The sequence below is a fragment of the Cetorhinus maximus genome, chromosome 21 (assembly GCF_964194155.1).
Source record: "Cetorhinus maximus chromosome 21, sCetMax3.hap1.1, whole genome shotgun sequence".
In the NCBI taxonomy this organism is placed as follows: Eukaryota; Metazoa; Chordata; class Chondrichthyes; order Lamniformes; family Cetorhinidae; genus Cetorhinus; species Cetorhinus maximus.
This window is the reverse complement of record NC_135899.1, coordinates 38,319,437-38,345,880: the sequence shown is the minus strand read 5'-3', so window position 1 is coordinate 38,345,880 and position 26,444 is coordinate 38,319,437. Positions and strand designations below refer to the sequence as shown.

General features: G+C 46.4%; 1 protein-coding gene and 1 pseudogene across 2 annotated transcripts in view; one reads left to right on the top strand and one right to left on the bottom strand.

The window, feature by feature from the left end:
* LOC144695254 (uncharacterized) overlaps window positions 1-26,444 on the bottom strand; it is an 84,389-nt gene that overhangs the window by 18,731 nt on the left and 39,214 nt on the right. The window lies entirely within an intron of this gene.
* The window catches only part of LOC144695281 (uncharacterized), an 83,959-nt pseudogene continuing 71,661 nt past the window's right edge, over window positions 14,147-26,444 (top strand). Inside the window, exon 1 of the transcript XR_013579917.1 lies at window positions 14,147-14,285. The product of XR_013579917.1 is annotated as an uncharacterized LOC144695281 (transcript). The remainder of the gene's footprint in view (window positions 14,286-26,444) is intronic.

The following is a 26,444-nucleotide window of genomic DNA, read 5'->3' as shown; positions in this document are numbered from 1 at the left end:
CATCCGCAGTTTTTTGCTTTTAGCTCTCTCAGCTGGATCTTCTCACACAGCATAAGGGGCATTTCCACACCTGATTCCCCACAGGATAGTCAGGCTGCCTGAAGATTAGTGTGGATATTAGGTGATGTAATTATTATAAATTGTGTTCCTTCACTCACCATCTCCTCACTCGGTTTCCAGTCCCTACAGGAAGTGAAGCAGCTGTGGAAGAGGAAGAGGAGGGAATGGGCATAGTGGGTGGGGCTCTCTGATTGACGTCTCTCACAGCCAATCCTAATATTTCTGGAGTAACATGAGTTTCCTGCAACTTGGGAAACTGACCGGTGAAACGGAGGCGACTTTGAGCAGCAGATCAGGTGGGGATTTAAACTTGTCATCCCACCTGTATAAAACCTCACATTGCAGCTGTTGTCTCAGTTCCCTGGTAAACATTTGACAGAGATTTCTAGTGTGGGAATAGCATTCTTGAACCTCCTAATTGGACAACATCAAATTTCAAATTGACAACATCAGTGTGGGATGTGTAGCCTCGGATGAGCTTGACAGCAGATCAGAACAGGAAGACCTACAGCATCATCCAAAACAGTGATGACGTGCAGTGTGGGATCAGCACATGCACAGGAGAGGGGCACACAGGAGAGACAGGCACAGGAGAGAGATAGAGAGAAGCACAGAAGAGAGGAGGGCACCGCAGAAGAGGGGCACAAGAGAGAGGGGGGCACAGGAGAGAGCAAGGGAACAAGAGAGGCGGACACAGGAGAGAGTGACACTGGAGACAGAGGGGCATGGGAGAGAAAGGGGCATGGGAAGGAGGAACAGAGAAGAGAGTGGGAGGGGAGATTGAGCCAGTGCTCGGGGAGTGACTGTGTTACTCAGTGAGTGAGTTGGACTTGGATGTGAATTTAGGAGTAAGTCTGTGCTCGGAGAACTACACTGTGACTTAAGGAGTGTGATTTGGAGATTGATATGAGGATGACCAACTCTGACAAAATAATAAGAGACCATGGGACCATGGCAGGAGGGCCAGTGCTGGTGAGAGCGAGACAGGGCGATGCTGGTGAAAACGGTGGTCAGGTCAGGACGGGGCCGGGGGGAGCTGGGCAGGGGGTGAGTAGAAGAACCGCCAAAAATCCAGCCTCGCTTCTGATGAAAGGTCATCCGGAGCTGAAATATTAACTCGTTTCTCTCCACTGATACTGCCTGACCTGCTGAGTATTTCCAGAATTTATTATTTTTATTCTAATTTTAAAAGCACAGAAACAGACCATTTGGCCCATCTGCTTTCTCCCAGGGCTTGTGTCCAGTGAGTGGGACTGTTATCGCTTGGCCCACTTTTGCCTCTTCAGTTGTAGCCAGAGAATCTCCTGCAATGCTTAATCTTCCCACCCCCATCGCTCTGGAGTCCGACCAAGGGTCTATCCTCAGTCCCCACCTATTTCTCATCCACACGCTGCCCCTGTGTAAAACCATCTGATGACCTGATGTCAGATTCACAGAGGGTCTCTTACAATCTGTCCCATTTTACCTCGAGTCAGAAAGAAATGCCCCTCACCACCAGACAAAACAGAAATCTAGTAGTAAAGGAATGGCAAGCAGACAGCTTCAAGAGGGAGAGAAATGATTTGAGGACCAGGCCATGGAGCGGAGCACCTTAGATCTACAATCTTAACTGGGGCAGGGGCTAAATGGAGGACAGGCCCTTCAGCACCAGTAAGGGAGATGGATTCAAAACTGGGAGAGTCAAACTTTTATACTTTTACTCCACAGTCTGGAGAAAACAGTCTCTCACCAGTCACAGAAAACCAATGTAGAATGTAGTCCCATGTTATCCATTTAACCATGTTGATGGGGAGAGTGAAGGAGGAGGGAAGAGGGATGTGGAAGGGGACATTATACGGCTGCGATCCTGGTGAAGGAGCAGAGTTTATACAGATTGTATCCCATAATATCCACACTAATGTTCAGGATTGAATATCCAGTGAGTGAAGGAGCAGAGTTTATACAGATTGTATCCCATAATATCCACACTAATGTTCAGGACTGAATATCCAGTGAGTGAAGGAGCAGAGTTTATACATATTGTATCCTATAATATTCACACTGATAGCCAGTGACTGCTAGTTGACCAGTTTTATTGAATTCAGTGTTGCGGCACCGAGAGGCTGATGCGAATCATGGAGTGGTTGAGGTGAATAGTGTAGATGCCTTTAAGGGGAAACTGGATAAGCACATGAGGGAGAAATGAACAGAAGGATATGCTGACAGGGTGAGATGAAGAGGGGTGAGAGGAGGCTCATGTGAAGCATAAACACCAGCATGGACCAATTGAGCTGAGTGGCCTGTTTCTGCACTGTAATTCTATGTATGTAACTTTCCGTGGTTGGATTATGAACTCACAATCTCTGGAATGTTAATCCAGCTTCATAGCAATTTGGCTGTCATACCTGGAGACACATTTATTGAAATATCTTTTAATGCCTTCTTTAAAGATTTTACCTGAAGGCCTCGGCCTTTCCCAAAAGCCTGGGCTTGGATTTGATAGTTTTACCCAGTGCTGTGGCTGATAGCTGAATTTGGGATGTGCAGTCTGAGCGAGTGCAGTGTATCTAATTTCCCAGGATAAACCAGAACCCTTCAATCAGCTACACTGAAGCAATATTTTCCTTAACTTCTAGCACTTCCTGCCCAGCGTGTTTTCTTCAAATAATTCTGGGAAAAAAGGGGAGAAATTTCAATTGAGTTAACAACTTTATATTAAACACATCCTGAGGGTAAAACTGGTCTTTGCCAGCACGAGTCAAGCTCACAGCCCGTTTTACACTCCGCCTAACTGTCTTTTCCATTGCCCTTGTGGTATATGGGGACTGGGCGAAGGAAAGAATAAAGCCACGTTGTATGCTCCTGGTCACTATCCAGTGCCCTGGCACTCACTGTGGAACAGTCTTTAACTGTGGAGCCAGCCCCTTCAGTAAAGGAGGAGAGGGAGTTGGAGGAAATCATATTTCCTTTTCCTGTTTTACAGAAGAATTTCACCGTACTACACCAGAGAATACAGAGAGGATAGACAGTTGTTACGATCAGCATGGGAGGAGTGCACGAATTATCAGGCCTGACTACTCTGCAGGTTGTACCATTAATTTAAATGTTTAATTTTCCCACTGAAATGCCCAATTGTGTACCTATACCTCTAGTACCCAGTAAAAGAGAGACTCTGGCCAGACTTCTTTCAAAAACTCCGAATGATTAATTTAAAACAAAACTTCTCTTAAGTTGCAATTCTGGTTAACATGCAATTGTAATCGGAAAGTATAACTATCTATCTCTTCCTAAAGAATTCCCACAGAACACACACACCCACAGGACAACCAGATAGAGTCTCTCTGCAGAGATGGGCTTTGGAGGATGGACGTTATCAAATAAATGATAAAGCCCGCAGGATCTCAATGCTGTTGACCTGGAGTTTTCTTGTGTGAAGACGGTCCGGGCTGCTGGTCCCGATTGATGCCTGAAAGTTCTCATCAACTGGTCCAGCTTTGCAGGTCCAAATGCAGACTAGTTACACTCAGATGATGGTTCTCTGGCTACAGATTGACAGCCGTACACAATTTTAAACAAAGCAGAAAGAGGAAGCCAGTCAAGGTAGCCTTCCTTCCTCAGCTTGTTCTCCAACAAGACTGCCTTCAAAACAAGCAGGTTCACAACTTAAGTTTTTTCCTTTCTCCCATGTGATTGCCTTTTTGTCTCCCAGCTTTTCATTAATTAAAGTGCTTTGCAGTTCAAAATAAACAAAACAACTCCTTCTCCAGTACCATATAGGTCAGGCGATCTCTTAGAAGAGGCCAACTTGTTGACAGTTCCAAGGTGAAATTATTATCTTTAAAAAAATCTCAGGTTAGCATCCACATGTTTAGATCATGTTAAATCCCTCCATTTTTAAAAGAAACATCAGTCTTGAGAGATCTGATTCGAACATGCCTCCGCCCTTAAGAGATGAAACACCATTTCTAAAAGTGTTTCACCACAAAGTATACAGAAAAAGATATGTATAATATATAAACAGAATTCACTCAGCCATTCGCTCCTTCTACAGAATCTGTTCGGTTTTCTGTCTCTCTTGCTCTCCAGACAATTAGAAAAAAATTACATTCTTGATATTATTTTTTCCCTGCAATATGAACCATCTTCAAGTTATAAGGTTGTATTTGAAAGCTCTGTTGGAACAGTCTGTCAATCTGAGTCTGAAATTTTTCCACAAAGGCCGAAGGGTTATGGTCAGTATACAGTCACGACGGATATACACCTCAAAATGCTTAAGAGCCAGTAACAATCCCAGGGTTTCTTTTTCTGCCAGTTTTATTCTTTTTAGAAAAGTACTCCATTGGCTTCTCTATGCCCGATTCACCTTCTTGCAGTAACACTGCACCCACCTCCAGGTCACTAGTGTCGATTGCCAGCTTGAAGGATTTAGCAAAATTAGGGGCGGCTAATACTGGTTCATTGGTTAGAATCACCTTCAGCTTCTGAAAGGTCATCTGGCACTTTCTTAACTGTACCACCCCTGCTTTCTTTTGCAATAAATCTGTTAGTGGAGCCTCTGATGTGCTGAAGTATGGCACAAATTTACAATGGAAATCGCACATCCCTAAAAATCTCATGATTTCCTGTTTTAGGGGCAGGGAATTCCATCAAAGCCTATACCTTCGCTGTTCTTGGCAAGACTTGTCCCTGCCCTACGATATGCCCTAAATAAGGTGCTTGTGTTTGCGCGAATTCACTTTTTGCAAGGTTTATTACTAGATCTGCTGACTGTAATTGTTTAAATAAGGCTTCCAGTTGTTTTAAATGGTCTTTCCATGTGTTGCTATAAACCAATACATCATCCAAGTAAAGCACACAGTTAGGAACATTAGCGATCACCTGATTCATTGGTCTTTGGGAAGTGGTTGGAGCATTTTTTAGTCCAAATGGCATTACTCGGCATTGGTATAGCCCATTTGGCATGACAAAAGCTGATATTTCCTTAGCTCACGATGTTAAAGGTACTTGCCAGTATCCTTTCAACAAATCTTAGTAAGGAGCGTGGCACTGCCAACCCTGTCAATACAATCTTCTAGACGAGGGATTGGGTAGGAATATGTTTCTGTTACCACATTAACCTTTCTATAGTCTGTGCAGAATCTGGTTAATCATTAAGGTTTAGGCACTAACGCTATTGGAGAACACCAGCTGCTTTGACTAGGCTCAATTTGGTGATTTTCTAACATATACTGAATTTCTGCTGTCACTTCTGCTTGTTTCTCTGGACTTAACCGGATGTTGGTTTATCAGAGAAAATTCCCTGAGATCCACATCTTGTGTGGCTCAAGTTGTAGACCCTGGTTTATCCCTGCAGATTCCTTTAAGTTCTGTAAGTAACTTCACTAGATCCTCCCATTGTCCTACCTATTAAGTATGAAAATATGGTATCTAACTGTCCTAATCTTTGTATTATCTAACTGGAGAGTAGGAGGTTTAATGTGTGAACTGTCTAAATCTCCTTCTACCTCACTCTCACAGTCTTTTTCATCCTACACTATGCTTACAACCTGACATACCTGCTCATTCCTATTTTCCTCCCTACAATGGTATTGTTTTAACATATAAGACACAGCTGATTCTTTTTCCTACGACCCGATGTATTTATCAAATAATTTACTTTACTAACCCTTTTAGTGACCTTGTATGGACCACTGAACCATGATTTCAGAGGTTCCCCCTGTAATGACAATAATACTAACTTCACCCCCTGGTTGTAATGTTCGGGTCACAACTTGCTTATCTGCCCATTCTTTCATCTTTGTTTGAGAAACTTTAAGATATTCTTGAGCCACTTTGCAGGTTCCTGTGAGCTGTTCCTGGAACATGGACACTTAATCAAACATTGCGGCTTCGTCCTTCTCTACTAAAAAACTTTTCTTTGATTAATTTCAGAGGATCTCTTATCTCATGTCCGTAAACTAATTCAAAAGGGCTAAAACCAGTAGATTCATTTGGTGAATCTCTGGTAGCAAATAACAGAAAATCCAGTCCTTTGCCCCAATCATGGGGATATTCATGACAATATGCTTTAATCATTGTTTTGAGAGTTTGATGGTACCTCTCTAAAGCTCTCTGTGTTTGTTGATGATATGTTGTGGACTTTAAATATTTTATACCCAAACTACTCATTATATCCTGAAAATTTTTAGACATAAAATTGGAACTTTGTTCTGACGGATCTCTACCGGTAATCCATATCAGGTAAAGAATTGGGTTAACTTCTCTACCACTATTTTAGCCGTAATGGTTCTTAAAGGGATGGCCTCTGGAAATAGAGTTGTCGTATCCATAATAGTAAGGATGTACTGGTATCCTGCTTTCGTTTTTGGTAATGGTCCCACACAGTCCACTAACACCCTACTGAATGGTTCCTCAAAAACTGGTATAGGAATTAAGGGTGCGAGTTTGATTGCATGTTGTGGTTTTCCGACCATCTGGCACGTATGGCATGTTTTACAAAATGGCACCATGTCCTTATGAAGACCTGGCCAGTAAAACTGCCGGTTTATTTGCGCTTGAGTTTTCCATATCCCTACATGTCCTGCCAGAGGAATTTCATGTGCTAGCTGTAATATCTCTTTACGATATTTGGGCGGTAACACTACCTGATGAACAAGTGTCCACTCCTCATCTGCAGGTCTGTGAGGAGGTCTCCGCTTCCTCATTAGAATTCCATTTCTAATAGAATAACATCCTGGAACTGCCTTAGCTTCAGCTTCAGTTTGGGCTGATTGTGCAATCTTACTTAACTCTGGATCAGCTTGTTAAACCTTAACTAGAGAAGATTTGTTCAACATCTCTTTCGGATTATCTAAGTCTTTAAAGAAAGTTTCAGCCAACCAAATATCTGTCTGTGGTATCACTCTGGCCTTTAATGATGGGCTTTGCTTAGCCATTGCTTGGGCCATCCCACAGGAAGGAAAAATTCCTGGAATCTTTTCCTGTAACTGCTCCGTCTCTCTAACTTCACTTGGGCTTTCTGTAATTATGGTAGAAGCTACTACCTTTGCCCCAGCTAAATAATTCCCCATGAGTAAATCAACTCCACCTATGGGTAACTGCTGAACAATCCCTATCGTAACTGTCCCAGACAATAGGTTGCATTCCAAGTGCACACAATACAAAGATACAGGTATACACTCCTCAGCAATACCAATGACTAAAACGTTGGCTTTTAATGCGCTCTCTGGTGGAAAAGATATGCCTTTCCCCAGCAAAAGTGTTTGAGTGGCTCCTGTATCTCTAAGTATCATTGTAGGTTTAGCTTCCTCATTTGCAGGATAAGGCGTTACTTTTCCCCTCTACAAAAATTCTCTATAACACATGTATCTCATTCACCTTTCCTGAACTCACAGCAGTGTTCACACTCAGTTTCACAGCTGCAGTTAACTCTTTAATTTGTTCTGTTGTACTTGCAGTCAGGGTTCCTTTTCCTGAATCACCCTTATGTATCCCAGTAAGTCCCATGGATTTCACATGCAAATTCCAGCAATCGGCAGAAACATGTCCCACCTTGTTACAATGGAAGCACTTATCACTTCCACCCTCAGCAGCTTCCTTTCTGGCCTCAGGAGGGGTTTCTGGCATACTCCCAGCTGTCCCTTCTCTTCCCTGGCTACTTGCCTTCCTTTCACATTCCCACCTTCCATCCTTCTTGAGTTTGTGAGGATGACGGAAAAAAGGTTTAGGTTTATGGACTAGTTCATAATTGTCAGCCATCTCTGCTGCCTGTCTAGGTGCTTTAACCCTCTGGCCTTCAACATGGGTTCTAACCATTGGAGGAAGTGAATCTTTAAATTCTTCCAAGAGAATTGTTTCTCTAAGAGCTTCATATGTTGTCTCTACCTTTAACGCCATATCCAATGGTCAAAATTACTTTGCTTTACCCTCTCAAACCCCAGTATAGGTCTGCCCAGGCTGTTTCCTTATATTCTAAAATTTCTGCCTGTATGCCTCAGGGACTAACTCATAACACTAAGCATAAACAAAAACAGAATTACCTGGAAAAACTCAGCAGGTCTGGCAGCATCGGTGGAGAAGAAAAGAGTTGACGTTTCAAGTCCAACATGACCCTTCAACAGAACTGTTGAAGGTTCTGTTGAAGGGTCATGTTGGACTCAAAACGTCAACTCTTTTCTTCTCCACCGATGCTGCCAGACCTGCTGAGTTTTTCCAGGTAATTCTGTTTTTGTTTTGGATTTCCAGCATCCGCAGTAGCTTTTTGTTTTTACACTAAGCATAGCCTTTTTTACTGCATCATAATCCACAGAAACCTCTTCTGAAAGTGAAGCGTAAACCTTGTGAGTTCTGCCCACCAACCTACTCTATCGGAGCAACGTCCAGATTTCTTTTGGCCACTTCATTTGCTTGGCCACCTTCTCAAACAAAATAAAGAATGTCTCTACATCCCTTTCCTCAAACCTTGGGAGAGCTGCACAATTTTAAACATCTCCCCAAGAGGCTTTGGGTTGGAGGTTTTTTCATCACCAGACCTTCCTCAGCATCTGAGAGCTCTTTTCCAGACTTTTCAGCTGATATTCTTGTTCTTTCTCTCTTTCCTCCATTGCTAACTTCTCCCTCTGGAGGTCGAGTTATCGCATTTCCACTTCTCTTTGAAATGCTCCCTTTTTCCATAAGACCATAAGACATAGGAGCAGAAATTAGGCTATTTGGCCCATCGAGTCTGCTCCGCCATTCAATCATGGCTGATAAATTTCTCAACCCCATTCTCCCGCCTTCTCCCCGTAACCTTTGATCCGCCTTCTCCCTGTAACCTTTGATCCCCTTACCAATCAAGAACCTATCTATCTCGGTCTTAAATACACTCAATGACCTGGCCTCCACAGCCTTCTGTGGCAATGAATTCCATAGATTCACCACTCTCTGGCCAAAGAAGTTTCTCCTCATCTCTGTTCTAAAAGGTCTTCCCTTTACTCTGAGGCTGTGCCCTCAGGTCCTAGTCTCTCCTACTACTGGAAACATCCTCCCCATGTCCACTCTATCCAGGCCCCTCAGTATTTTGTAACTTTCAATCAGATCCCCCCTCATCCTTCTAAACTCCATCGAGTATAGACCCAGAGTCCTCAAACGTTCCTCAAATATTAAGCCTTTCATTCCTGAGATCATTCTCGTGAACCTCCTCTGGTCCCTCTCCAGGGCCAGCACATCCTTCCTGAGATATAGGGCCCAAAATTGTTCACAATATTCTAAATGTGGTCTGACCAGAGCCTTATAAAGCCTCAGCAGCACATCCCTGCTTTTATATTCTAGTCCTCTCGAAATAAATGCCAACATTGCATTTGCCTTCCTAACTACCAACTCAACCTGTAAGTTAACCTTAAGAGAATCCTGGACTAGGACTCCCAAGTCCCTTTGCACTCCAGATTTCTGAATTTTCTCTCCATTTAGAAAATAGTCTATGCTTCTATTCTTCCTACCAAAGTGCATGACCTCACACTTCCCCACATTGTATTCCATCTGCCACTTCTTTGCCCATTCTCCTAACCTGTCTAAATCCTTCTGCAGCCTCCCCGCCTCCTCAATACTACCTGTCCCTCCACCTATTTTTGTATCATCTGCAAACTTAGCCAGGATGCCCTCAGTTCCTTCATCGAGGTCATTAACGTATAAAGTGAAAAGTTGTGGTCCCAACACTGCCCCCTGCGGAACTCCACTAGTCACCGGCCGCCATCCTGAGAAGGACCCCCTTATCCCCACCCTCTGCCTCCTGCCAGACAGCCAATTTTCTATCCATGCTAGTGCCTTGCCCCTAACACCATGGGCTCTTATCTTACTGAGCAGCCTCCTGTGTGGCACCTTGTCAAAGGCTTTCTGGAAGTCCAAGTAGATAACATCCATTGGCCCTCCTTTGTCTAACCTACTCGTTACCTCCTCAAAGAATTCTAACAGATTTGTCAGGCATGACCTCCTCTTGATTAAACCATGCTGACTTTGCCCTATTTTACCATGCACTTCCAAGTATTCTGAAATCTCATCCTTAATAATGGACTCTAAAATCTTACCAACGACCGAGATCAGGCTAATCAGCTTGTAATTTCCCGTCTTTTGCCTCACTCCCTTCTTAAACAGGGGGGTTACATTAGCAATTTTCCAGTCCTCTGGGACCCTCCCTGACTCCAGTGATTCCTGAAAGATCACAACTGATGCCTCCACTATCTCTTTAGCTATCTCCTTCAGAACTCTGGGGTGTAATCCATCTGGTCCAGGTGATTTATCCACCTTCAGACCTTTCAGTTTTCCTAGCACCTTCTCCTTGGTAATGGCCACCATACTCACCTCTGCCCTTCGACTATCTTGAACTTCGGGGACATTACTCGTGTCTTCCACCATGAAGACTGACGCAAAGTACCTATTCAGTTCCTCCGCCATTTCTTTGTTCCCCACTACTACTTCTCCAGAGTCATTTTCCAGCGGCCCAATGTCCACTTTTGCCTCTCTCTTACCCTTTATATATCTAAACAAAACTCTTGCAATCTTCTTTTCTATTACTGGCTAGTTTACCCTCATATTTAATCTTCTCCCTCTTTATTTCTTTTTTAGTTGTCCTCTGTCGGTCTTTGTAGGCTTCCCAATCCCCTGGTTTCCCACTGCTCTTCGCCGCATTGTATGCTTTCTCTTTAGCTTTTATGCTGTCCCTGACTTCCCTTGTCAGCCATGGTTGCCTCTTCCTCCCTTTAGTATGCTTTTTCTTCCTAGGGATGAATTTTTGCTGTGTCTCCCAAATTACTCCCAGAAACTCCTGCCATTGCTGTTCCACTGTCTTTCCTGCTAGGCTCATCTCCCAGTCAATTCAGGCCAGCTCCTCCCTCATGCCTCTGTAGTTGCCTTTATTCAACTGTAATACCATTACATCTGATTCCAGCTTTTTCCTCTCAAATTGCAGGGTAAATTCTATCATATTATGGTCACTTCCTCCTAAGGGTTCCTTCACCTTAAGCTCCCTTATCAAATCTGCCTCATTACACATCACTAAATCTAGAATTGCCTGTTCCCTAGTGGGCTCCACCACAAACTGCTCCAAAAAGCCATCTCGTAGACATTCCACAAATTCCTTTTCTTGGGATCCACTACCAACCTGATTTTCCCAGTCTACCTGCATATTGAAATCCCCCATGATCATTGTAACCTTGCCTTTCTTATATGCCTTTTCTATCTCCTGGTGCATCTTGTGCCCCACATCCTGACTACTGTTCGGAGGCCTGTACATAACTCCCATTATGGTTTTTTTACCTTTACGGTTCCTCAACTCTACCCACACAGATTCTACATCATCTAATCCTACGTCGTTTCTTGCTATTGATTAATTTCATTTCCTACTAACAAAACAACCCCACACCCTCTGCCAACCTGCCTATATTTTCGATAGGATGTATATACTTTTATATTTAGCTCCCAGTCCTGATCCCCTTGCAGCCATGTCACCGTGATGCCCACCACATCATACCTGCCAATTTCAATCTGCGCCACAAGTTCATTTACCTTATTTCGTATACTGCGTGCATTCAGATACAACACCTTCAGTCCTGTATTTCCCGTCCCCCCCTCTCATTGTCGTCCCTTTATCTGATGTGCTTGAAGTTAGATTCCTAGCCCTTTCCAAACACACCGTCCTATTTTGTGTTCTGGAGACTTTAATAACCTCTCCTGGGCTCTCCTTTCCTTTCAGTTTTTTCATAATTTTCCATGAAGTTGAATCCACCCCCCCACATGCTAACCTGCTGCTTTGTTTCCCATTAGTCATACTTCTAGGAGTTTTACCCTTCCCTTCCCCCCCACTTTCTAGTTTAAAGTCCTGTTGACCACCCTATTTACCGTTTTCGCTAGAACATTGGTCCCAGATCAGTTCAGGTGGAGACCGTCCCAATGGTACAGATCCCTCCTGTTCCAATACTGATGCCAGTGCCCCACGAAATGGAACCCCTCTTTCCCGCACCACTCCTTTAGCCACGTGTTTACTTCCCTTATTCTCGCGCCCCATGCCAATTTGCACTTGGCTCGGGTAGCAATCCGGAGATTATAACCCTTGAGGACCTGTTCTTTAATTTAGTTCCTAGTTCCTGATAATCCCCAAACAGGTTCTCTTTCCTAGTCTTACCTAAGTTATTTGTCCCGATGTGGACCACAACAACTGAATCCTCACCCTCCTTCTCCAATATCCTTTCAAGCCAGTCAGAGATGTCCCTCACCCTGGCACCGGGCAGGCAACATACCATGCGGGACTCTTGATCCTGCTTACAAAGGATGTTATCAATTCCCGTAATTATAGAATCCCCTACAATTACCACTTGTATTTTTGCTCCCCCCTCTTGAATGGCCTCCTGTGCCACGGTTTTGTGGTCAGCTGGCTCATCCTTCCTTGTTCCTCATCCACACAGGGAGAAAGTACTTCATACCTGTTGGACAAGGTCAAGAGCTGAGGCTCCTCTGTTCCTGAACACAGGATCCCTCTACCTGCCTCACTCGCAGTCACGCCCTGCTGAACCTGACCACTGACCGAATTTGAGGTACTTAATCTACCGGGTGTGACTGCCTCCTGAAACAAAGCTTCCAGGTAACTTTCTCCCTCCCGGATGTGCTGCAGCATCTGGAGCTCAGACTCCAGCTCATCAATTCTGAGCCGCAGTTCCTCCAGCAACCAACACTTGCTGCACATGTGGTCACTGTGGCTCGCAATGGGATCTGCCAGCTCCCACATCATACAGCTACAGCACATCACCTGCCCAGCCATCTCTACTTAGTTAATTAATGTATTAATTAGCTTTGTAGTGTTTTTTTTTTCAAATTTGGTGCAGATTTCCTACCAACCAATCAGGTCACAGCTTTCCTGTGAATCACTTTTTCAGTTTTGGCCTCAGTTACTCTGTGCCCCGAGGACACCGCTCCGGTGCTCCTCCCTCCAAGTCTGCTCCTTGGAGACAAGGCCACGAATCCCCGAAGTAAGCTAGATTTATACTCACAGCTCCGGTGCTCCTCCCTCCGAGTCTGCTCCCTGGAGACAAGGCCGCAAATCCCCGAGGTAAGCTAGATTTATACTCACCACTCCGGTACTCCTCCTTCCAAGTCTGCTCCCTGGAGACAAGCCCGCAAATCCCCGAGGTAAGCTAGATTTATACTCACCGCTCCGGTGCTCCTTCCTCCGAGTCTGCTCCCTGGAGACAAGGTCTTTTCCTCTTCTTTCGCCTCCAATTCGAGTTTTTTCATTTGCAACTGAACCATGGCCAATTCGACTGGCTCATCCCCCTGGAGAATGTGGTCTCTCTGGTATCCCTTCCAATTTCAAATGCTGCGCTTTTATCTCGACTATGTCTGTTTCCCTTGCTCCTACAGGTAATTCTAATTCCTGCTTATCTGCCAATTCCGGTAGCTTACCCTTGGTTAATTTCTGTCAACCAGTCAAAGTTACATCTTCCATCTGTAAAAAAAAGTCTTAGCAACTTCCAAAGCCATTTTAGTTTACCAATGTATAAGAAACCTGGTCTCTGCCCTTTTATTCCTTATCAATTTTTATTCCATGTCCAATCACCCGCTGTCCTCGTTTCAAATCTCGGACGAGCCCCCAATTTATGTTCTGAGCAAGATGGGAGGAATGTGCGAATTATCAAGCCCCACTACTCCACAGGCTGTACTATTAATTTAAATGTTTAATTTTCTCGCCAACATAGCCAATTGTGTACCTATATCTCTGGGATCCAGAAGAAGAGAGACTCTGGCCACACTTCTTTCAAACACTCAGAATGATTAATTTATTTTAAAACAAAACTTCTTTTTGCAAGTTGCAAGTACTAGTTAACACGCAATTGTAATCGGGAGCCTTCCATCAGAACCAGCTTTTCTGAAGGTTCGGCTGTGGGCGATCAGTCAGGCTGGGAAGAAGTGTGAGTGGCTCCAAGTGATAGCTTCAATCATTCATTGAGCCTCATGAACCACTGACTCATTCCTACAGGTGAGAGGCTGTTCAAGTGTGAGGTGCGTGAGGAGGGCTCCACAGGCTCATAATATCTTTTAACACCTAAGGTGTACGTACCTGTTGTCAACACAAGACAGCCACATGGAATTGAAACCATTCAAGTGTGAGGTGTGTGGCTGAGCCTTCACACACTCATCAACACTTGTGAATCACCGATGCATTCACACTGGAGAGAAACCACTCAAGTACGAGGTGTGTGATAAACTCTTCCGAAAGAATTCCCCCAGTTCCCCCAGTGCACACACAGACAAACACACACAGACAAACAAAGGATAGAGTCTCTCTGCACAGATGGGCTTTGGAGGATGGACATTATAAAATAAAGGATAAAATCCACAGGGTCTTGATGCTGTCGAGCTGGAGTTCTCTCGTGTGAAGAGATGGATGCCTGGACGTTCTCACAAACTGGTCTAGCTTTGCAGGTCCAAATGCAGACTAGTTACACCCAGATGAGGGTTCTCTGGCTACAGGTTGATAGCCACACACAATTTTAGGCAAGGTAGAGAGAGGGAGCCAGTCAAGGTAGCCTTCCTTCCTCATTTTGTTCTCCAACAAAACTGCCTTCAAAAAAAGCAGGTTCACAACTTAAGTATTTTTCCCCTGTCCCATGTGATTGCCTTCTTGTCTCCCAGCTTTTAATTAATTAAAGTACTTTGCAGTTCAAAAACAACTCCTTCTCTAGTACCATAAGGGGCAGGTGATTTTTTGGAAGAGGCCAACTTGTTGACAGTTCCAAGATGAACTAATAACTTTCTTTAAAAAAAAAATCCCAGGTTAGCATCCTGATGTACAGATCATGCCATGTCCTTCCATTTTTAAAAGAAAACTTCAGTTTTGAGAGATATGATTCTAACACAGTGCAGACAGATCCTGACCATCATCCAAGGAACAACTACACAACAGTGGGAAGACATCCAGTCCCTTGAAACCATCATCTGGAAATCGGTCGGGTCAGGGGAGCTTTGATAAATCATCAGATCTGAAACTGGTCAGTGGTGTGGAGCCTTCCATCAGAACCAACCTTTCCGAAGGTTCGGCTGTGGGTGAGGCTGGGAAGAAGTGTGAGTGGCACCAAGTGTGGTGAGAGCTTCAACCATTCATCGAACCTCATTAGCCACTGACTCATTCCTACAGGCGAGAGGCTGCTCAAGTGTGAGGTGTGTGAGGAGGGCTCCACAGGCTCATAATATCTTGTAACACCGAGATATCCCACTGACTGAAGTACAGCCACACTCCAGAACAACCTGGTATTCCTCAGTGATCGTGGTCAGCAGTGCACCCTCCCACTACTAAATGCGCTGTGTCTGGAGGACTCTCTCCCCCTATTTGCCTGAGTCCTGCTCCCAAATGACCTTAAGGTCAGTAATACAGGAGCGTCTGAGTGACTGAGGCAGGTGAATCTTGATCCTGAATCGGGTGTGTGAGTGATTCGGGTTAATCTGACACTCCAGGGACAGTTTAGACGCAGCTTGACTCTGTATATAACCCGTGTGGTACCTTCTCTGTGAGTGTTTGATGGGACAGTGTTAATGTAGAGAAGTTATTCCATCCCCATTTTAAATGCGGAGAAGTTATTCCTTCAACAGTTATTTCCCTCCCTAACACCACATGGACTGCAGCGGTTCAAGAAGGCAGCTCACCACCACCTTCTCAAGGGCAACTAGGGATGGGCAATACATGCTGGCCCAGCCAGTGAAGCCCACATCCCGTGAATGAATTAAAAAAAAACAGTTCATATCCCAGTGTTTTTTAAATGTGATGAGGGTTTCTGCCTCTGTCACCCTTTCATGCCTGTCTCCCTCTCTCCGTGCATGTGCTGATCTCACTACTCCCTATCATCGCTGCCTTGGATGCTGTGGGTCTTCCTCTTCTCATCTGCTGACCAGTGTTCAGAAGTTTGAATCTGAGAAAGCGTGAGCCCGAGCGGCTGTCACGTGGGCGGGGCTGGAGTTGGAGGTGACGACCTGTAAATCCCAGCTCCAGGTAGCAGGAAGCAGGATCACAGCCTCTACCCCATACCTCCTCCTTCACCCCCCATCACCCATTCTTTGCCCCCATCCCCGCTCCTTTGCCCCCATTCCCCCCTCCTTTGCCTCCATCCTCCCTCCTTCACCGCATTCCCCTTCCTTCACCCCATCCCCCCCTCCTTCACCCCTCATCCACTCTTCTTCACACCAACCCCCGTCCTTCACCTCTGCCCCACTTCCTTCATCTGCTATCCCCCCTCCTTCCCCCATCCCCCTCCTTCCCTTACCATTCCCCCCTCCTTCCCCCCATCCTCCCTCTTTCCCCCCCATCCCCCCTCTTTCCCTCACAATCCCCCTCCTTCCATCCCCCCATCTCAGCCACCCATCAACATGGTTAAATGGATAACATGGGACTACATTCGACATTGGTTTTCTGTGACTGGTGAGAGACTATTTTCTCCAGGCTGTGGAGTAAAAGTATAAAAGTTTGACTCTCCCAGTTTTGAATCCATCTCCCTTACTGGTGCTGAAGGGCCTGTCCTCCATTTAGCCCCTGCCCCAGTTAAGATTGTAGATCTAAGGTGCTCCGCTCCATGGCCCGGTCCTCAAATCATTTCTCTCCCTCTTGAAGCTGTCTGCTTGCTTTTCCTTTACTACTAGATTTCTGTTTTGTCTGGTGGTGAGGGGCATTTCTTTCTGACTCGAGGTAAAATGGGACAGATTGTAAGAGACCCTCTGTGAATCTGACATCAGGTCATCAGATGGTTTTACACAGGGGCAGCGTGTGGATGAGAAATAGGTGGGGACCGAGGATACTCCCTTGGTCGGACTCCAGAGCGATGGGGGTGGGAAGATTAACCATTGCAGGAGATTCTCTGGCGATAACTGAAGAGGCAAAAGTGGGCTAAGCAATAACAGTCCCACTCACTGGACACAGATGGGCCAAATGTCTATTTCTGTGCTTTAAAAACTAGAATAAAAACAATAAATTCTGGAAATACTCCGCTGGTCAGGCAGCATCTGTGGAGAGAAACAGAGTTAATAACGCAGCTCGAGATGACCTTTCATCAGAAGCGAGGCTGGATTTTGGGTGGCTCTTCCTATTGTCAGAGAGCACCACTCCTCCACTCACCCCCTGCCCAGCACCCACTGACCCAACCTGACCCGATCTGCCCACGTTTTCACCAGCACCGCCCTGTCTCTCTCTCTCCCACCAACACTGGCCTGCCTCCCTCCATGGGCTAACTGTCTGTTATTTAATTCCCCACAGATCGTCACCCTGGAATCAGTCTCCAAATCACAGTGATGCTCTCCGAGCACAGACTTACTCCCAAATTCACTCCCCGAGTCAGACTCACTCACTGAGAGTCACTCCTGAAGCAGTTTCAATCTCCCATCCTACTCTCTTCTCTGTTAATCCTTCCCATGCCCCTTTCTCTATCATGCCACTCTACCTACTGTGCCTCTCTTCTCCCGTGTCCCCCTCTCTCCCGTGTCCCCCCCGCTCCAGTGTCCCCCCCTCTCTCCCGTGTCCCTCCCGCCTGTGCACCCTCTCTATCTCCGGTGCAGGTGCTGATCCCACCACTGCACGTCATCGCTGCCTTGGATGCTGTGGGTCTTCTGATCTGCTGTCAAACACATCCGAGGCTACACATCCCACACTGATGATGTCAGTTTGAAAGTCTCCGAGGATGAAGAATGCTATTCCCACACTAGAAATCTCTGTCAAACATTTACCAGGGGAACTGAGACAGCAGCTGCAATAAGTGAGGTTTTATTCAGATGGGACAATGACAAGTTTAAATCCCCACCTGATCTGCTGCTCAAAGTCGCCTCCGTTTCACCGGTCAGTTTCCCAAACTTCAGGAAACTCATGTTACTCCAGAAATATTTGGATTGGCTGTGAGAGACGTCAATCAGAGAGCCCCACCCACTCTGCCCATTCCCTCCTCTTCCTGTTCCACAGCTGCTTCACTTCCTGTAGGGACTCAAAACCAACTCAGGAGATGGTGAGTGAACGAACACAATTTATAATAATTACATCACATAATATCCACACTAATCTTCAGGCAGCCTGACTATCCTGTGGGGAATCAGCTGTGGAAATGCCCCTTATGCTGTGTGAGAAGATCCAGCATATTTCTCCCTTGTTGAAACTATGCTGAAGGGCCATGAGGGCTCGAAACGTTGACTGATTTCTTCTCCGCCGATGCTGCCAGACTTGCTGAGTTTTTCCAGGTAATTCTGTTTTTATTTTGAGCTGTTTACTAGGTGCTTTGTGCTGAACTGTTTGCCTGGAGCTGTGTGTTGGATATTGAGTGTGTTTATTGGAAGCATTTCCCTTCTGATTTACAGGCTGACTTTTGTTGATGGCTCATTACTGAATATGAGAAGGTGAGGTGTAATTATCTGGGAGGTGCAGAGTGTCTGAGGATTCTTACTGATTTCCTATTGTTGGGCTCTGTGTGTGTGTTGGGAGCTGGTTATTATCCTGTGGACTGTGAATGGTCAGTTCTGTCTGTGTGTTGGGATCTGGATGTTTCCTGTCTTTTCAAATCCCTCCAAGACCACCCACCCTCCCTATCTCTGTAACCTCCTCAGAAAAGGGGAAAAAAAAGACTTGCATTTATATAGAGCCTTTCATGACCACCAGATGTCCCAAAGCTCTTTACAGCGAATGCAGTCCTTTTGAAGAGTGGTCACTGTTGTAATGTAGGAAACGTGGCAGCCAATGTGTGCACAGCAAGCTCCCAAATTATGTTCACAGTCTTGCAAAGCACCTTGGGATATTGAACTATGTGAAAGGTGCTGTATAAATGGGGGAAGAGGGAAAACTTCAGGATATGAACAATCACACTCTCTTGTATAGGAAGAGATTAAAGTAAGATTCTGCCTGGGATCTTCTATTTCTGATTTTCACACTAAAGGCTCGCAGCACACAGGCCCAGCCCTGGCCGGCCAGACCTCCACACTGCAAGAAGGGCTGGGCCAGGGATCTGTACAGCGAGCTGGGCCAGTCCAGGCTGGGCCAGGCCTCCATGCTGTGAACCAGCTGGGCTGGGTTGGGCCTCCCTGCTGCAAGCCGTGCCAGACCGGATGTCCCTCCTGTGATGTGGACAGGGTCTGCACACTCTGATGCAGGCCAGTCCACAGGCTGCAAGCCAGGCCAGGCCGGGCCTCCCTGCTGGAACTAGGCTGGGCTGGGCCTTCGATCCTGCAAGTTCGATCGGGCTTCACTGTGCCTCCATGCTCTGAGCCATTTCTCGTGCTGCAAGCCAGACTGGGTTGGGCCTCTGTGCTGTGAGCCGGGCCCCCATGCTGCGAACTGGACCGGGCCTGCGTGCACTGAGCCTGGCCAGGAATCCTTGCTGCGAGCCAGGTTATTCTGGTCCCCTGTGCTTCTAGCCTTGCCAGGCCCTGCTGCGAGCTTGGCACGGCTGGGTCCATGCTGGGTCTCCATGCTGCTAGCTGGGCCGGGCTTCTGTGTCGCGAGCTGGGATAGGTGAGGCCTCCGTGCTGTGAACTAGCCCCAGCTAGGCCTCTGTGCTGCAAGCTGAGCCATGTGGAATGCCGGGCCAGGCCACATGCTGCGATCGATGCAGGGCCAGGCCTGTGCTGCAAGCCTGAAGCCCAAGCTGTGAGCTGTACCAGACCTGTGAACCGGGCCAGGCCTGAGTGCTCCAAGCCTGGCTGGGCCTCTGTGTTGCATGCAAGGCTGGGCCTGCATGCTCCAAGTAGGGCAGGGCCTCTCTGTTGCGAACTGTGCCAGGGCAGGCCCATGCACTGCAAGCCGGACCAGGTTGTGCCTCCAAGCTGTGAGCCAGGCTGGGCTCCAATGCTGCAAACGGGGCAGGGCCTCTGTGCTGTGAGCTTGGCAAGGCTGGGCCTCCTTGTCCAAGCTATGAGCTGGGCCCCTTATTGAATGCTTGGCACCCGGGCTGCGAGAAACACTGGGTCTCCATGTTTGAGTTGAGCCTCTGCAGCGAGCTGGAACTCCCAGGCTGTGAGCTGGCCTGGGCTGGTCCTCTGTGCAGAAACCGAATTGGTCCAGGCTGGTGTTTATGCTTCGCACGAGCCTCCTCTCACCCCTCTTCATCTCACACTATCAGCAGATCATCCCCCTGAAAGGCAACTATGCTGCTCACCCCAGCCTCTCCATGTTGTGAAACTGAATTTAATACATTTTGGAATTTGTGGAACATTCAAAACAAAATCCCAAATGTTTTGCTTCAGTAAAGGGAACCTGCTGTCCAATTGCCTGGTCTGGTCTACATGACTCCATCCCACACAATATGATTGACTCTTAACTGCCTCTGAAGTGGCCGAGCTCTCTCTGAAATACAATCACAGCATGGGGGCCAGGCACTCAGCATAGAGACCCAGCCCAGGACCGAGACTCAGCCCGGCACGGAGGCCCAACCCGGCACCGAGACCCAGCCCAGGACCGAGGCCCAGCCCGGCACCGAGACCCCGCCCGGCACTGAGACCCAGCCCAACCCTGCTTAAGCACAATAGCCCGGCATGGCCTGGCTCGCAGCACCGAGGCATGGGCCGGCTCATAGCATGGAGGCCAAGCCCAGCCTGGCTCATAGCATGGGGGCCTGGAATACAGCACAGGGGCCCAGCTCAGAGCATGGGGGCCCTGCCTGGTACGCAGCACGGCATGGGGGCCAGGCTCACAGCACAGGGGCCTGGTGAGACCTGCGCCTTAGGGGCCCAGCTTGCAGCACAGATGCCAGGCTCACAACACGGGCCCAGCACTCAATACAGGGGGCTTGGCTCTTTCCCCTCCCCCTTGAAAGTCCACGTGCACCACATCGACAGCATTACCCTCATCGACCTTTTCTGTTACCTCTTCAAAAAACTCCAGCAAGTCAGTTAAACACAATTTCCCCTTTAGAATTCCCTGCTGGCTGTTCCTTATCAACCCATATTTTTCCATGTGACTACTAATTCTATCCCAAATAATTGTTTCTAGAATCTTGCCCACCTCTGAAGTTAAACTGACTGCTCTGTAATTACTGGGCTTATCCTTACAATTCTTTTTGAACAAGGGTGTAATGTTTGCAATTCTCCAGTACTCTGGCACCACCCCTGAGTCTAGGGAAGACTGGAGGATTATGACCAGTGCCCCTGCAATTTCTACTCTCAGGTCCTTCAATATCCTTGGATGCATCTCATACAGTCCTGGTGCCTTGACAGTCTATTCAACACTTCCTCCTTATCAATTTTGAACCCTTCTAGTGACAGAGTTTCCTCATCTGTCACCATGGCCTGGATAGCAACTATCTCCTTGATAAAGATGGATGCCTGATACCTCAGCCATGGCCTCTTCGTCCATGTATAAATTCCCTTTTATGTTCCTAATTGGCCCTATTCCTCCTTTTACCACCCATTTACTATTTATATGTCTAGAGAAGACTTTGGGATTCCCCTTTATGTTGGCTGCCAGTCTTTTCTCATAATCTCTCTACGTTTTCCTAATATGCTTTTTCACCTCCCCTCTGAACCTTTTGTATTCACCTTGGGTCTTAATTGTATTTTCTACCTGACACATGTCATAAGTGCACTTTTTCTTTTTTAATCTTAATTTCTATCTCCTTTTTCATCCAGGGAGCTCTGGATTTATTTGTCCTATTTTCCCTTTCGATGGAATATACCTTGACTGTGTCTGATGCAATTCTTTTTTGAAGGTAACCCATTGTTCAGCTACAGTTTTTCCAACCAATCTTTCGTTCCCATCTATCTGGCCCAGCTCCGTTCTTGCCCCAACATAATCAGCTCTCCTCCAGTTAATTATTCTCACTCTGGATTGCTTATCGTCCTTTTCTATCATCATCCTAAAATGTACAACACAATGATCACTATCTCCTAAATGCTCCCCCAATGACACTTGATCTACTTGGCCTGCCTCATTTCCAAGAACCAAGTCCAACAGTGCATCTTTTCTTGTTGGATTGGACACATACTGCTGTAGAAAATTCTCCTGAACACAATCTGGGAACTTTTGCCCCTCTCCATCCTTTACACCACCAATGTCCCAGTCTACATTCGGGTAATTAAAGTCACCCATTATAACTACTCTATAATGCCTGTATCGCTCTGTAATTTCCCTGCAGATTTGTTCTTCTATGTCCTTCTCACTATTTGGTGGTCTATAGACTACACCGAGCAATGTAATTGCACCCTTTTTATTCCTTAACTGATATCAAATTGATTCTGTCCTTGAACCCTCTGGGACATCCTCTTTCTCCAGCACTGCAATGCTCTCCTTAACCAGTACCGCCACCCTTTCTCCTTTCCTTCCTTTCCTATCTCTTCTGAACACCTTGTACCTGAGAATATTTAACACCCAGTTCTGCCCTTCCTTGAGCCAGGTTCTCTGTTATCGCCACAACATCATACTTCCACATGGCAATTTACACCTGTAACTCCCCAATCTTATTTACTATACTCCATGCATTCACATACATGGATAGTAACCCTGATTTAGATTTTGTTAGTTTCTCCCTTACCCCGACTTCCCCTATCTACTTACTAGTCTCTATACTAGTGCCATCTGTCCCTCTCAGTATTTTGTGCACCTCTAATATTTTCTCTTGGTTCCCACACCCCTGCCGAGTTAGTTTAAAGCCCTCCCAACAACACGAGCAAAACGCCCTGCAAGGAACTCAGTCCCAGCTCTGTTCAGGTGCAATCTGGCTTGTACAGGTGCCATCTCCCCCAGAGCCAGTCCCAGTGTCCCAGAAATCTAAAGCCCTCCCTCCTGCACCATCTTTCCAGCCACGCATTCATCTGCCTTATCCTCCTATTTCTGTACTCACTGGCACTGGGAGTAATCCGGAGATTACTACATTAGAGGTGCTGCTTGTTAATTTTCTACCTAGCTCCCTGAATTCTGATTGCAGGACCACAGCACCTCCCCCACCCCCCCCCCCCACCCCACTTCCTACTTAAGTCATTGGTACCAATGTGGACCATGACCTCTGGCTGTTCACTCTCCCCCAGAAGAATGTCCTGCAGCCAGTCTGTGACATCCTTGACCCTGGCACGAGGGTGGCAACATACCATCCTGGAGTCATGTCCATGGCCTGTCTGTTCCCCTAACCAATGAATCCTCTATCACTAGTGTTCTTTCTTCTTCCTCCCCTCCTTTACAGCTGAACCACTCGTGGTGCCACAAATCTGGCTCTGACTGCACTCCTCTGATGAACCAGGACCCTCACCAGCTTCCAAAAGGGAAAACCGATTTGTGAGCAGGACCGCATGGGACTCCTGCACTACCTGCCTACTTCTCTTGGACTGCCTGGTGGTCACCCATTCCCTCTCTGTCTCCAGGCCCTTAAGCTGCAGTGTGACCACCTCACTGAATGTGCTATTCACATAGCTCTCAGCCTAACGGATGCACCACAGGGAATCCAGCCACCGCTTGAGCCCTGAAACCCGGAGCTCAAGTTTCTGCAGCTGACAGCACTTCCTGCACATGTGGTCAGCTAGGACATTGGTAGTGTCCATGACTTTGCACATATTAGAGCACACATATTCCAGAAAATGACCAAGAGGCCATTTCCTTCATTCCCAGCAGGCTGTGTGAAGTCCAGTCATATTGTCTCTCTCAGAGCTCCAAAAACACAGCAGCAGGGAGGGGCTCCCGCTGAGGCCTGGCCTCAGCTTTGGCCACAAAGGCAACAACTCAAGCCCCCAGAAGTGGAGCTGAGATGGGCCAGGAGGCTGACACCTTCAGCTGAATTTTACGAGCCTGGCGTTGGTGGGATTGGAGGTGGGGATGCTGGGGAATTAGGGTGTTCGCCTCGCAGTGGCTACGTTACCCTACCCCACCCCACCCCACAAGTAGCTGACTCTGACTGGGTTGAGTTTTATAACCACTGGTTACCGTCCATATCCTTCCCAGAAGGTTCTGACTCTGACTGGGTTCAGTTCAACACTCAACAATTTTGCTCCAATATGACACTCATATGCCCAATCTACCTGTGTGACCATAGGAAGCGAAGGAGTCCCACCAAACTATCCCACAATTCAACTAGATCATGGCTGATCTCTAAACTCCTTATAGCTACCAATTACTGACATTTACATAGCGCCTCAATGTAGGAAAATATCCCAATGCAGTTCACAAGACTGTTAATCAGACAGAAATTGACACTGAGCAGTATTCCCACTTTCAACATGAACACCTGAAAAATAAAAAAAACTGCAGTTTATGAGGGAGGCGAAGGAACTAATTGGTTGGGCGGGTAAAGCGCCGAATGGCCGGTTTCTATGTTATTTCAATCTTGGATCGTGACGGACAGGCCTAACCAGAATGCATAGCGCGGGTGAATACGGTCTATCTTCAACATAAGGGCCACACTGCGCAGGCGCGCAAAGTCCCTCTCACCCCCCCCCCCCCTCCCCCACCCCACTTCCGCACTTCGGCTCTGCCTGTCAGCGCGGGGCATACGCACTCGGTGCGGCTCCAGGAAGCTGAGCGGGGCCGAGCGCATCCTCTGCAACAGCGAGTGCGGCTCTCAGAGGCTGAATCAGATCCACCTGGAGAGCATGCGCACTGCCAGCGCCTGGGGAAAATGATAGAGCGGTTTCTGGGATGCGGGGGTTTATGGGAACTGCAGCTGCCATTAATCTCTAAATTTTAGTGTTTTATTGCAGGCTGACGGAAAGTCAGCCACCTTTAATGTTAACTTTGTTTCTCTCTCCAGAGATGCTGCCTGACCTACTGAGTATTCCAGTATTTCGTCTTTTTATTTCAGATTTCCAGCATCCACAATATTTTGGTTTTGTACTTCTTGCATGCATCGCTCACAGAACCGAGTCGAGAAACACAGGTCATTCAGTGCTGGTTTGCACTAGGGTGGCTGTTGGATGTGCAAGTTGATCCTTGTTCTCCAGTGTAAGTTTGCATCAGTTTGAGCTGGAGTGGCGATGGAGGTGGAGCTGCTGGGTTTAACCCTGAGTGCTTTTGAGTAAAGTAGGGCCCAACAACATCTGATCTGTGATGGTCCAGGGAGTGTCACGATTCGCTGGGGATGGTGCATTGCAATATAAAGCCTCACTGCTCCCCGAACCGCGACAAATGTGAAAAGTTTGATCAAACCACCAAATTGTTTAATTTAGGTTCACAGAATACGAACACCAGCTTTGTAAATTTAATAAGTAAATAGCTGTTTATTGAACAAATTGTCTTAACCAGTGGCAAAAGGAAGAAACATGAACTGCTAATTTCTAATTCTGTAACCTAAACTCTACCCCTTCTTAAATTCCTATACACACGTACAAGACACATAAGACACACAAAAACATGGATTTTAAGGGTGGGATAAAACAGTTCAATAGCACCCATTCCAGAGTACAGGATTCGGTGGATTGATTTTGATCAATGTCTTCCAAATTCCTTTCAGTTCTTTGTTGATGACACGAGGTGGTCTTCCCAGCACTTTCAGTCTTTAGTTCACTGGTTGAGAACTTGGTTTTCAATATCTCTAATGGTGATTTTCCCCTTTTCCTCTTGATAGTGGCTTTTCAGAGAGAGCAGGTTATAGAGATATGAGGAGAAAAAAACGGTTAGTTATTATTGTAGAATTACTGGAATCTTGCACATACAGGAGAAAGAGGTTTTAGATATTTTCTCTTTTCAGGCTAGGAGCTTTTTTCTTCTGCACTGCTCTCACACAAACCCTGGTCACCTGGTCAGGGGCCAATTAAAAATGTTGTTGCCAGGCAGTTCCCTGTTAGACCAGACTCCTCCTCAGCACCATCCTATCTTTCATGGTACAGTCTGTTCCAGGCAGCAATATTGTATACATTCATCACAGGTTCCAGTAGACATGTCTTTCAAACTGCAGCCATTGAACTTTTAATCCACAGTCCAGCAGAAATAAAAAGATATGTTTTATTACAGGAGGTAGACTCTAGTGGGGATGAAGTTGCTGAACAGAAGTGATCCCAAAAATGAAAAACAATGTTTTTAGCAACTGCATTTGCAAAAGCATGTGGGAACTGGGGGCACCATAAGAATGGTGCAGAACTGGACCCTGTTTTCACTGGTGATGTGAATCATCGACAAAAACTCTTCAGGTGACAATGTTTGGCTAATACCATGGGTAATGTTTGCAGTCTCCTGTCTGAGAGGACTAATAACCAGAGTATGGTGAGGGAGTGGGGTGAGTGTTTACAGATCTGAGTTCCCTTAGCCTGTCAAACCTTGATGTACTAATGGTGTGATATGTTTGTGTTATGCTGATCCAAGGTTCATTTCATGTTCTGGAAAATATCTTGCATTTGGTCATTGCTGAATATTGTGTTATCTGTCTGCTGTTTTTATCAATCTTCTGTATAGATTTATATCTCACAATAAATCACGTCCTGACTTAACCCAGACTAACTGATTAGTCAGC